This window comes from Sorex fumeus, unplaced genomic scaffold, assembly GCF_029834395.1.
Source record: "Sorex fumeus unplaced genomic scaffold, SorFum_2.1 ptg000044l, whole genome shotgun sequence".
NCBI lineage: Eukaryota > Metazoa > Chordata > Mammalia > Eulipotyphla > Soricidae > Sorex > Sorex fumeus.
This window is the reverse complement of record NW_026606101.1, coordinates 49,743,864-49,757,789: the sequence shown is the minus strand read 5'-3', so window position 1 is coordinate 49,757,789 and position 13,926 is coordinate 49,743,864.

Sequence of the window (13,926 nt, the reverse complement as noted above, 5' to 3'; positions counted from 1 at the left end):
AAAAAAAAAGCCAATCCTAGGCCTTCCCCAGGACTTCCAGGTCCTTGTCTTTCTCACTGAAAAGAAGTTCAGGAGGAGACACGCAGTAAAGTCAAAACAGATTTTATTTGGAGGTTTTTTGAGGAAGGGAAGGAAGGAGAAAGAGAGAGGGTAACGTGCTCAAGAGTGTTGCCTACTGACCAAGTAAAAGAATGCTTGATTTTTCATTCCCCCTTTGTCCTGCTCAAAGCTGGGCAACTTCCCAGTACAGGAGGTTTCAGTTTGGGGGACAAAGCTGGGCAGCTTCCCAGTACAGGATGTTTCAGTTTGGGGAAAATGCACCCTCGTAAATGATTTGTAAATGATGTACGAGGAACAGCACAGTCTCTATGGATATGTCAAAACTGTAACAAAGCAGGCCGCTCCGACCGGTAGCATTAGGTCGAAAGGGTCACCAGGTGGCTGACCAATGGTGCATGGCTCTGCCCACTGTGGCTGACCAACGGTGCATGGCTCTATTCATCGTCCCATTCACTTTCCCACGTCCCATCCCCTTTCCTTTCTTTTGGGTGGGCTGTGGAAACATACTGAAGTCTGTACCTGTGCTCTGAATAAACGCACACACGCATTCATGCCATCTCCTGAATGACGGAGCCCTGTGTGACTCGAGTGCTGATTTCACCCTGACGGCCCTCCCCTGGCTCGGCCCCGCAGCGCCGGATGCGGCAAGTGGAGGTCCCACCGAGATCAGGTACGAGGGAGAACCGGACAGGGCTCACCTGCGCATAGGCAGGGGGAGAGCCTGAGTATAGGCAGGGGGAAAAACCACATATAAGCGGGGGAAACAGTGCATGGTACCATGGGAAATTCTGACTCAAAAACTCGACTGGCCACCGAGTTGACTGAGTTACTGAAACAGCAGGGAACTGCTATTAAGTTTAGGACCGCACTCGAGTTCATTACGGTAATAGGGGAAGTCAGCCCTTGGTTCCTGACAGGGGGAGAATTCAAAATCTGTGACTGGGAACAGGTTAAGATAGATCTACAGAGAGCCCTCAGAGATAGGGGGTCGGATAGGGTTCCTGTCGCTACATTCTCCCTCTGGAGATTGGTTAAAGATGCGCTGTCAACCACCCGTGTCCGGGTGCAGGAACAGCTGTGTGACCTCCAAAAAACCTTCGGGGAAATCCAGGAGGAGGAAACAGGGCGCTCTCTGTAGGGGGACGCTGGCAATGATGTAGCAGAACATGAATATGCCGAAGTCCCCGTGATTTCTGAATGTGGGAGCCAGACTCCTCTTGCCCCTGATCTAGACACAGAAGAAAAGCAGCTCCTCTCTGGTCCCAGACCTCCCCACCAATCTTTGGGGGCGAGATATATTCTCGGCCATGGGCGCAGTTCTAGTCACACTGCCTGGCCACCTCCAGACCCCCCCGGTTTCTTTCCGGACTATAGCCCATATCACTAGTGACTGCCCATCCTCCGGGCAGGAAAATCCCGTCACTTTAATGCCCATCGAGGAACTGGAAGAAACTAACCCTTTTTAATCGGGGCCACTGTCGAGCGGCCTCCCCCCACCCCCATTACCTGGAAATCAGATGATCCAGTCTGGGTGGAGCAGTGGCCCCTACCTAAAGAGAAATTACAGGCTGCACATGCTCTAGTGTCTGAGCAATTAGAAAAGGGGCACATTACCCCATCCACATCTCCCTGGAATACCCCAATCTTTGTTATAAGGAAAAGGACAGGCGGGTGGAGATTATTGCAAGATCTCAGAGCAGTCAATGCCACCAAGCATCCAATGGGGGCCCTGCAGCCAGGGCTCCCCCATCCCTCCGCTATACCAAAGTCCTGGCAATTGTTAGTGATAGATCTTAAAGATTGTTTTTTCAATATTCCATTAGCTCCTAAAGATTGTCAAAGATTTGCCTTCTCTCTACCTTCCCCCAATTTTCAGGAGCCCTATCAGCGCTACCAATGGGTAGTCCTTCCCCAGGGCATGACGAATAGTCCCACTATGTGTCAGATATATGTTGCAGCGGTTTTAGCGCCAGTCTGGGCTCGTTTCCCCAACGCACTTTTGATTCATTATATGGATGACATCTTAGCCGCCTGCCCTACCAAAGACCTGTTACTTCAACTCTATGATCATGTCCGGGTCGCCCTGGAATCAGCAGGCCTTGTAATCTCCCCGGATAAGGTACAGCTCTCCCACCCATACAGATATTTAGGGTACACCATAAACAAGGTGGGAATAGCGCCTCAAAAAATACAGTTTGCCACCTCCCATTTAAAGACTCTGCACCAATGGCAACAGTTTTTGGGAGAACTCCAATGGCTCCAACCATCCTTCTCCCTGCCCACGGGAGAGCTCAAACCTCTTTTCGAACTATTGAAGGGGGATTCTGACCCCTCCTCACCTCATCAATTGACCCCAGAGGCACAATTGGCTCTTAGAAAAGCGGAGGATGCCTTAGAAGAAATGCAAATACACCATATTGATTACAATCTACCACTACAATTTGTAGTGCTTGCTTCAGAATTTGCCCCAACTGGAGTTTTCTGGCAGATTGGTCCATTATATTGGGTCCACCTCTCAGCTTCTCCCACCCGAACGGTAATTCCCTACCCCACCTTAGTTTCTCAATTACTCTGGAAGGCCAGAACCATAGGGTGTGCACTCTTTGCTAAGGATATGGACATATTGGTCGTTCCCTATTCCAAAGACATGATTAATAATCTGATACAATATGATGATTCCTGGTGCCTTTTTGTCTGCTCCTTCAAAAGCCAAATTACACAGGCATATCCCAAACATAAACTCCTGCAAAGCTTCCGGATTTGCCCTATTATCTTCCCCCGAATCATTAAGACCACCCCCCTTCCGGGCGCACGGACCCTCTTAACCGATGGCTTTAAGAGTGGTCGAGCCGTAGTGGTTGATGGGCAGGTTGTTCACGCCATACAGCTTGCAGAAACCTCGGCGCAATTTGCAGAAGTATGGCTGTATTATTGGCCTTGCAGACATTCCCTAATGAGCCCCTCAATATTTACACTGATAGTGTGTATGTTGCCAATATCTTCCCCCAATTAGAAACAGCACCCCACATAGGTGAGGGCTCGAAAATTTTATCTCAATTACAAACATTGCAACTGTTGATTTGGGCCAGAAAGGACCCCCTCTTTGTGGGTCATATTAGAGGACACTCTGGCCTCCCGGGACCCCTTGCAGAAGGTAATGAATGAGCAGATAAAGCTACCCGCTTAATAATGACATCCCTAGAATATGATAAGGCCATACAGCTACATAAAAAATTCCACCTTAATGCCCAATCTCTTCGTTTTCATACAGGTTGTTCTAAAGCCAAGGCTCTCTCCATAACCACTGTCTGTCCCGCTTGCGCTCCTTATATACATTCCCCATCCCTAGGAGTCAATCCTAGAGGACTGAGAGCAAATGATATTTGGCAAATGGATGTGACCCACACTAATTCATTGGGTAACTGGCATTATCTCCATGTCTCGATAGACACACACTCGGGCATGATTTTTGCCTCATTACATGCCGGGGAAAAAATGAAACATGTTATAGATCACCTTACCGCTGCTTTCTCATATATGGGAAATCCCAGGCAAATTAAAACTGACAATGGACCGGCCTATACAAGCCGCGCCTTTCATTCCTTTTGTGAAACTTGGGATATTGCACATACAACAGGCATTCCCTATAACCCCTAAGGACAGGCTATCATAGAGCGAGCGCACCAGCATCTCAAAACTTACATTTCTAAAACAAAAGAGGGTGAGATCTACCAAGGCTGTCAAGGGCCACAAGCGCTCCTATCCACAACCTTATTCATTTTAAATTTTTTGCTCCTCGATGATTCGGGCCGCAGTGCAGCCCAACGTCACTTTGCTACTCCGGCTCCCCTTAAAGCAATGGTGAAATGGAAGGATTTGTCCTCAGGAACCTGGCAACCACCGGCAGCAATCCTTGCCAGAGCCAGAGGCGCAGTCTGTGTATATCCAACTAATGCAGAAAAACCCATTTGGGTACCGGAACGCCTAGTCAGGCCAATACATGAGCTCCTCGATCATTTGTCCCCCACAGCTGGGAAAAATAATGAAACTCACCTCCAGGGTACTTAGCCCTGAGACAAATTTCCTTCTCTTTTTTCCACAGGAACAAAATGACCACAACGACGCTTATCACCTGGACCCTCGTTATATTATTAATGAAGGACCCTACCAAAACTCATGCCAATCGACACCAACCATTCAAGCAGACCTTGGTCATAAGGAGTGGAGAGGACTATGAGGTTTGGAGTACCACAAGATGCGACGCAGCACCCCTTAATCAGTGCTTCCCTGACTTATATTTTTCCCTGGAAGACGCCTACCCCTTTCAGGATGGTTTTGAAAGGCCTGGGGCCAGAGCCTCTATGAGACGCAATGGCTTTTTCACCTGCCCCGGGTTCCGGACAGGCCAATGGAGGAGAACTTGCGGTGGCCCTGAATCTTACTATTGTGCCAGCTGGTCTTGCGTAGATTCTAATGATGGCTATTGGAAATGGTCGGTTGACCACGACCTGGTTAATATTTCTTATGCTGTGCCACTGAGATATGGCTCATATTCTGTACAATACCACCCGCAAATGCTTCTGGTCAAAATCTCCTTCACTGATAAGGGAAGGTCGGAGACCCGATGGGTCAACGGCCTGAATTGGGGACTTATGAGGTATAGCAGGCCATGACATGGGGTTATCCTGCAGATCCTCTTAAAAATCGAACCCGTGCAGCAGGTTCCACTAGGCCCTAACCAGGCACTTGAGGCTCCAAAACCCCCTCTTAAGCCCACCATCACTACCACGGCTGGCCCTAAGGCGACACCACCTCCTGTTACAGCCGGCCTATCCATCCCAAAACCCAGTTTTGGCCCAATCATTAACCCCCTCAGGAGTCTTATTGAAGCCACATATCAGACTCTGAATGCTACTGCCCCAAACCTGACTGAAGCCTGCTGGCTGTGCTATAGCCCCACGCCACCGTTTTATGAGGCCATGGGTATTAACACCTCATACAATGTTAATTACAGAGCCCCTGAAGAGTGGAAGGCCCGCCCCCAGGGATTGACCATGACCCAAATTAGCGGTCAAGGGACATGTGTAGGTAACAGTCCCTCAAAACAAGAAGGAGTTGTGTGCACAGAATGTGGAGTCCCCGGGATCGAGTAACTCCGCCTGGATCTCACCAACAATTGGAGCTTGGTGGGCCTGTTCACGTTCAGGATTAACTCCCCACTTGGCAGGCTCAGTATTTAATGCCTCCCAAGAATTTTGTCTTATGGTTATTGTTATCCCAAAAATTATATACTACCCTGCTGAGGTATCCCTTGACTATTGGTCCAATTCCCCTGATGTCCTGCGTAGGAACCGCAGGGAACCCATATCCGCACTAACCATCGCCACTCTGTTTGGCATAGGCCTGGCAGGTGCCGGCACTGGCATCACTGCTCTGGCAACCCAACATTCTGGCCTATCTTCTCTAAGAGCAGCTATTGATGAGAACCTGGACCGTATAGAAAAATCTATTAGCCATCTTGAAAAGTCCTAGACCTCCCTGTCGGAAGTAGTCTTGCAAAATAGGAGGGAGCTCGACTTGCTCTTCCTTAAAAACGGAGGGCTGTGTGCAGCGCTGGGAGAAGAGTGCTGCTTTTACGCCGACCACACGGGGGTAGTCCGAGATTCCATGGCTAAGCTGAGAGAAGGCCTGGAACGGCGTAAAAAGGAGAGAGAAGCTCAGGAAGGGTGGTTCGAGTCTTGGTTCAATCAATCCCCCTGGTTCACCACCCTAATATATACTATAGCAGGCCCTCTGATCATACTATTACTGATGCTTACATTCGGGCCCTGCATCCTGAGTCGACTTGTCTCATTTGTCACAGACCAGATTGGCAGGGTTGATCGGCAAATCACTCAAATTCACTTTATGCAGCTGAGAGAAACTAGCAAAGAGCAGCCCTATTCAGAAAGGTATTTCTAATGGGCTTGGGAAGCCTCTTTCTTTATCTGTTGCAGCAACCTCATCCCGTGGCCGGTACCGGAAAACGCAGGAGAAGGAGTGTGGACCGGACCTGTACAGAACACCCCCCCCCCATCACTGAACAAAGAGATCCCCATCACCCCCACCCCTCCTCCCTACCCCTGCCCCTCTTTTCTGAGCCACGCTCCATTCTGGTCAAGCCACACTGGGTCCTGCCTGGTCTGGTAGAAATGTCGTCAATCCTCCCCTGTGCCTCCTCACGGTTAAGGAAGTATGCCCTTGCCCAGGATACCCAATGACGGGCAACTTCTGTCACTGCCGCGCACACCTAAGACAGGGGCTAAAGCATTCTCCCCAATGACGGGTACCACGGCGGGGCGACGGACGACCTAAGACAGGGGTCCTGGTGTGCCATAATTGGAAAAAAGGGGTGAGATGTTGCCTACTGACCAAGTAAAAGAATGCTTGATTTTTCATTCCCCCTTTGTCCTGCTCAAAGCTGGGCAACTTCCCAGTACAGGAGGTTTCAGTTTGGGGGACAAAGCTGGGCAGCTTCCCAGTACAGGACGTTTCAGTTTGGGGAAAATGCACCCTCGTAAATGATTTGTAAATGATGTACGAGGAACAGCACAGTCTCTATGGATATGTCAAAACTGTAACAAAGCAGGCCGCTCCGACCGGGAGCATTAGGTCGAAAGGGTCACCAGGTGGCTGACCAACGGTGCATGGCTCTGCCCACTGTGGCTGACCAACAGTGCATGGCTCTATTCATCGTCCCATCCACTTTCCCACGTCCCATCCCCTTTCCTTTCTTTTGGGTGGGCTGTGGAAACATACTTAAGTCTGTACCTGTGCTCTGAATAAACGCACGCACGCATTCATGCCATCTCCTGAATGATGGAACCCTGTGTGACTCGAGTGCTGATTTCACCCTGACGGCCCTCCCCTGGCTCGGCCCCGCAGCGCCGGACGCGGCACAAGAGAGAATGCAGAATTCTCCAAAGGCAGAGAGAGCCCCAGTACACATCTCAAGAGGGGAGACAGGCGACACATGTGCTTGGGCACCACAAGTGCTTGGCCACGTGGACACAAGCAGCACATGGGCTCGGGCAGCATGTGTGCATGCTTCCTTTGCTCAAGATGGCTTATAGAAGTTTTCCCCAAGCTGCCCCATGTGCGGCTGCTACTTAGGTAAGAGTCCGTTGCTAAGGTGCTTGCCAAGAGGTAGAGTTGAAATTGGTTGATGGTCTTCTTTGAAATTAATTTCCTTGATCTTCGTTCTCTGGGTGTGTGTGTGTGTGTGTGTGTGTGTGTGGCTGGTTGTGTGTGTGTATGTCCAGTTTTCTCTATTGGTGCCGATGAAAAGTATTTTCAGGCCATAGTTCCTGTGTCCACAAGGTGGGCTTTTTGCAACCATGGCCCTGTGGGTTATATTACTTTCCAGAATTCCATTGCCACAAGAGCCCTTTCCTATCTACCTGCCTACATCACTGCTATATTTGTCCACCAATCATCTGATAAAGAGTTAATATCTAAGATAAATAAAGCACTGGTAAAAGTTTATAATAAAAAAAATCTAACCTTATCAAATAATGGGAAGAAGAGAAGAACAGAAACTTCCTCAAAGAAGATATGCAAGTTCTGCCACTGCCAGAGAAATGGCCCAGCTTCAGGACTAATCTTCGAGAGACGCAGGCAGCTGAGTTATCCCGGAAGGTTCAGTCTGCACAGGGTCAAGATCTCTGGAAACTAGGTGAGATGAGGCCCGACTGACTCCCTAAACTGCCAAAAGCCCAGCACTCCACCTCCTACTCCCAGTTCCCACCACTGCCAGAGAAACGTTCCAGATTCAGGACTGACCTCAGAGAGGTCAGAGAGCCAGATTAACAGCTGCAGCTGATCTCGCCAGCTCCACTGGCCCTGAAGTCACTTAATCACTTAACTTCCCGTTAGTCGTCGATTCGCTCGAGTGGGCGCCAGTAACGTCTCCATTTGTCCCTGTCGCGTGCTAGTGTAGCCCAATGGCATCTGTTCGCTCTGGGAACATGAAGCGCCTCAAACTGATCGTTCATGATCTTGACAAAGAAGTCTGACCATCTGGTAGGTGGGCGACCATGTGGTCTTTTGACATCCCGTGGAATCCAGTCAGTAACAGCTCTAGTCCAGCGGTCGTCTTTAAATCTCATTACGTGACCAGCCCATCTGATTTTCGACACCTTGGCAAATGAGACAGCGTCCCTGATTCTTGATCATCGACGGATGTCGGAACTCCGGATTCTTTCTCTCATTTGAGTGAAACGTGATATTCCAAGCATAGCTCTTTCTATTCTTCTTTGGGAGACCTGAATAGTGTTCTCATCCTGTTTGCGTAGGGCCCAGGTCTCTGAGGCATATGTTAATGCAGGAAGAACAGTGGAATCAAAGAGATGTGCCCGGAGCCGGAGGTTCTTCGTCCTCTTAGCTATTTCTTCGACGTTCTTGAAGGTGTTCCAAGCCGCTCTCTTCCTCCTGCGCAGCTCGGGTGCCAGGTCATTTGTCATGTTGACTTCTCAACCTAGGTACACATAGCTGTTGCATTCAGAGATGGTCATTCCGTTGAGAGTGAATGGGGCGTCAGGAACGAGGCTGTTTCTCATAAACATTGTCTTCGTAAGATTCAGCTGTAGTCCTACCTTTCCACACTCACGGTCAAAGTCGGCCAGCATTTGTGCCTCTTGGCTGATGTTTGGTGTTATTAAAACAATGTCATCAGCAAAGCGGAGGTGGTGTAATTGCCGACCATCTATCTTCACTCCCATTCCTTCCCATTCCAGTCGTCGCATGATGTTCTCGAGGGTGGCACTGAAGAGTTTCGGTGAAATGCTATCACCCTGCCGAACCCCTCTCTTGACATCAACGATCACTTCTTTGTAGAATGGTGAGATCCTGGTAGTGAATCCGCAATACAGCTCACGGAGGATCCTGATGTATTGGGCTTGAATGCCCTGATTGGCTAGGGCTTCAATGACCGCTTCCGTCTCAACAGAATCAAAGGCCTTCTTTAAATCAATGAACGTTAAACAGAGCGGCATCTTGAACTCCCGAGAAACCTCAATGAGTTTGGTTATTGTGTGGATATGGTCGATGGTGCTGAATCCTTTGCGGAACCCAGCTTGCTCGCATGGTTGTCCTTCATCTAGTGTTCTGCCAATCCTATTTAGGATGACTCGAGTGAACAACTTGTAGATGACAGACAATAAGCAGATCGAGCGATAGTTGCCAATGTCATGGATGTCTCCCTTCTTGAACAGTAGTACGGTCCTGCTGGTTTTCCAGTGGGATGGAACCTTGCATTCAGACAGGTAGCGAGTGAAGAGCGGAGCCAGTGTATTGATGAGTACTGACGGCAGGTTCTTCAGGTGTTCGGGTCTGACCTTGTCTGGGCCGGGTGCTGTTCGTTTCTTTACCAACGAAATGGCATGTCGGATTTCGGAAGGGAGAACGTTGGGAACGACATATCCATCCTGTGGAATTTGGTATGTCGGCAAGTGGACATGGCTATCGAAGAGATTTGAGTAGAAGTCATGGATAATCTTCTCCATTGCCGTTCTGGAGGATGTGATAGATCCATCAGGATGTCGGAGGGCAGTCATCTTGGTCTTGTAGTTGGCAAAGGACAGGCGGGCGTTACGAATACTTTTCCCAGCTTCTGCCGCATCTACCAGTACTTCTGCTCTTCTCTCTTTGAGGTCTTCCTTGATCGCATCTCTGCACTGCTTTGCGAGCTCGGACGTTAGCTTGCGGTTGCCTGAGGCATGCGCCAAACCACGCTGGCGAATTAGCTCAAGAGTTTTAGAAGACAGGCGTTTTTTTGTGGCTATCTCTCTCTTGACGTTCCTCGCACATTCATGGAGGTGCTGAACCAGTTGATCGTATTCCTCATCAATGTTGTCAACAATGGCATCTTCCCATGTTGTCGCGATAGTGCCAAAGAGTTCCCAGTTGGTGGTCGTTCTGGGAGTTCTCTTTTTCAACTTTGCAGCCCTTTCTCCCCGCTCTGTGAAGTAGAATTTTACACGAAGGAGACGGTGGTCCGATCCCGTTCGAAATTTTGGGACAACAGCGACATCTGTCAGGCAAAACCGTCGATTGAATATGATGTGGTCTATTTCGTTGTGGAATCGTCCACCGGGAGACTCCCATGTCCAACGTTTAGATTCTGCCTTCTGGAACTGTGAGTTACCATAGATGGTCCTGGTTGACATGATGAACTCAGACAGTCTCTCACCCTGTTCGCTCCATTCTAGGCCATGGGTCCTGATGTGAAGTTCTTCAGCTGATCTTCTCGGTCCTATCTTGGCATTAAAATCACCCACAATGATCTTGTAGAAGGTGTGGTCTTCTTTATAGAACTTCTCCAGCTCCATGTAGAACTTCTCGATTTCTCTTTCATCATAATGAGATGTTGGTGCATAGACAACGAAGATAGAAACTGCAGGCAGTGAGCCACATCTATTCAAATGTAAACGTCCAATTCGGGTTGTTAGACATTCAAATGAATCAATGCTCATGGCCAAGTTTGTGTTGACAAGGACACCGACGCCTCCGACACCTCTTTTATCGCATGTTCCGAGGAACAATTCTTCTCCAGTGTCGAGAACGGCATGGTGAGATTCGTGCCTTCTTGTCTCGGTCAGACCAATGATGTCGTACTTGATCATTCACGCTTGTACCATCAGGTCCTCGATAGATGCATCTGATGCTAGCGTACGTGCATTGAAAGTACAGACGATCATTTCTGTCTTCCTTCGTTGTGGCAGCCTAGTTCGGCCTTGAGATTTTGTCGGCCTCTCCTTTCTCATCCTTCTCAGTACTGCCATGTCGGTGAAGCCTTCAGGGTCAGGTGAATGAGACCAGTTGTAGTTACTGGTTTTGGCATATCGAATACACAGCGGATAGCTTGCCAGGCTCTTCCGTGCGGGCGGAATACTCTCGGTAGCTTGCCAGTCTTTCCGAGAGGGATAGAGGCTTTTGGGGCAACCTCTAATCACCCTCGTAGGTGTTACCATATTTGAACCCTATCAAATATGGTATGACAATTCTGGAAGATGGGTATTTAGTGTCTTATGATGTGTCGCATGGCCGCTTCACGGCCGCGCGGGTCCGGAAATCGTCCTGGAGTGTGGCGATGGCTGGGTAGTGGAGGTAGTGTCTGCCCCTGAAGTAACAGCTTCATATGCAGCCATGCGATACCTCCAAACCTCACAGAGTTGACAGGTCAGGAGAAACAAGAAAAGGAGGAGGACAGTTGAGCAGAAGCCCACTAAGCTCAATAAACAAGAACAATAACACTCATACTTAACAACTCAGTCTGACTTTAGCAACACCATTATGAGATAACTGTAATAAGCAATATAAAGTAAATTAATTAGTGCCTGTTAAAGGAGGAGGGTTGGGGGATGGATGGGAAATTAGGCACATTGGTGGCGGAAGGGCACATTGGTGGCAGGACTGGTGTTGGAATATTGAATACCTGAAATAACTGTATTGTGAATGACTTTGTAAACCACAGTGTTTCAATAAAGTTAAAAAAAGAAGAAGATATGCAAATGGACAAAAAGCATATGAAAAAATGCTCTGCACCACTAATCATCAGGGAAATGCGAATGAAAACAATAATGAGATATCAGCTCATACTGTAGAGACTGGAGCACATAAAAGGGAACAACAGCCAATGCTGGCGTGGCCGTGGGGAGAAAGAGACATGTATTCCCTGTTGGAGGGAATGTCAACAGGGTCAGTCTTTTGGAAAAACAATATGGACACTTCTCAAAAAACTAGAAATTGAACTTCCATATGACACAGCAATTTTATTTCTTGGAATATATCCTAAGGGTTCAAAACCACAATATACAACAAACATCTGCTCTCTTATGTTCATTACAGCACTATTCACTGTCACTGTCACTGTCCTCTCGCTGTTCATCGATTTGCTCGAGCGGGCCCAGTGACATCTCCACTGTGACACTTGTTACTGTGTTTGGCATATCGAATACGTCACAGGTAGCTTTCCAGGCTTTGCCGTGCGGGCGAGATACTCTCGGTAGCTTGCCAGGCTCTCCGAGAGGGGCGGAGGAATCGGAGCTGGGTCGGCCGTGTTTAAGGCAAATGCCCTACGCACTGTGCTATCACTCCAGCCCTATTCACAATAGCCAAAATATGGAAACAACCCAAATGTCCAAGAACTCATAACTGGATAAAGAAACTGTGGTACATGTACACAATGGACTATTACTCAGCCATACAAAAATGAAATCATGCAATTTGCTGCTCTGTGGATAGACACAGAGAGTATCAAGCTGAGTGAATTTAAAGGGAGAGAACAACACAGAATGATCTTCCTCTTTTGCAGGGTATGAAGAAACATAGTAGGGCAATAACAAATGCCCAAGGCCCTAGAAACAAAATACTTGAGAACCGTTTTCAGTAGGAAGCTTGTCATTTGAACTGATGTGGAGGTTGGGGAGGGGACAGCAGAGGCAAGAGGACACTAAGACAGTGGTGGAGGGGAGCGGTCACTCAGGAGGACGGGGTGCTGGAAGATAGTAAAGCATTAAGCATGAAATCCTAATGGTAACGGTAATGTAAACCACAGCACCTAACATTTATAATTAAAGTGCCTGTCACGGAGGCTGACTGGGGGTTCCAGGGGAACTGGGGACATTGGTAGAGGGAAGTGGACACTGGTGAAGGGACTGCATGCCTGAAACCTAACCAAGAAGAACTTTGTAATTCACATTAACTACAATTTAAAAAAAAAGATTTTGCTCTGGTCACTGCTGGTCTTCATGCTCTGGTGAAGATGCCCACATACATGGAAAACTTTATATGCTTTTTTTTTTATAGGAGACTAACACCCAAGAATGGCCGAGATTAGTACCAAGAATTTTGCTCCATGGCTTGGAGGCCAGCTACACATGCTAGGGGAAAAGGGAGCTCAGATAGAGAAGGGAGCACCAAATAAAGGGTGTTGGGAGGATCTTCCCAGGATGGGAGAAGCATGCTGAAAGTAGACTCTAGGCCGAACATGATTGCCATTCATTGCCTCTTTTGCAAAGCACAACACCCAAAAGGAGAGAGAGAACAGAGAAAAATGCCCTGCCACAGAGGCAGGGTGGGATTGGGGGGGATGGGGGGTGGAGGGATGCTGGGATCCGTGGTGGTTGGGAAATGGGCGCTGGTGGAGGGATGGGTATTTGATCGCTGTATAATTGAAGCCTAAGCACAAAATTTGTAAGTCTACAACTGTACCTCATGGTGTCTCACTAATAAAAAAAAACAAAAACAAAAACAAAAAACTTTATACGTTTTTCTCCCACTAGTTTGATGTTTTAATTTGAAGAACCAACCAAGAAACTGTCGAGGGTAGAGGAAAACTTTTTCTTGTCCTAAAGCCTCTCAGTGGTGGAGATTTACACTGGTTAGGTAGGTTAAGTCAGAGAGAAGAGAAAGATTTCGGAAACTTTAAGAAATTCGGTATGGTTGCAGCTAGGGTATGGGAGGGAATAATGAACGAGTTGCAAATAAGGCCACTGAGTCGTGAATGAGTTTGGATTTCAGCTAGAAATCGATTTTTTCTTTCAGATTTGATTATTTTTCTGGGGGGGGGCGCACACCTTGTGGTGCTTAGGGCTTGCTCCCAGCTGTGCCCTCAGGGATCACTCCTGGTGGACTTGGGGGACAATATAAGGTGCCAGGGATGGAACCCAGGTCGTTAGTGTGCAAGGCAAGAGCCTTACCTGTTATACCATCTCTAGGACCCACAGCTGTGGTTCTGTTTTTGTTTTATTTGGGGGCTACACCCAGCAGTGCTTGGGAATTCACTCCAGGTGGTACTTTATAGACCATGAACACCGGGGTTCAAAC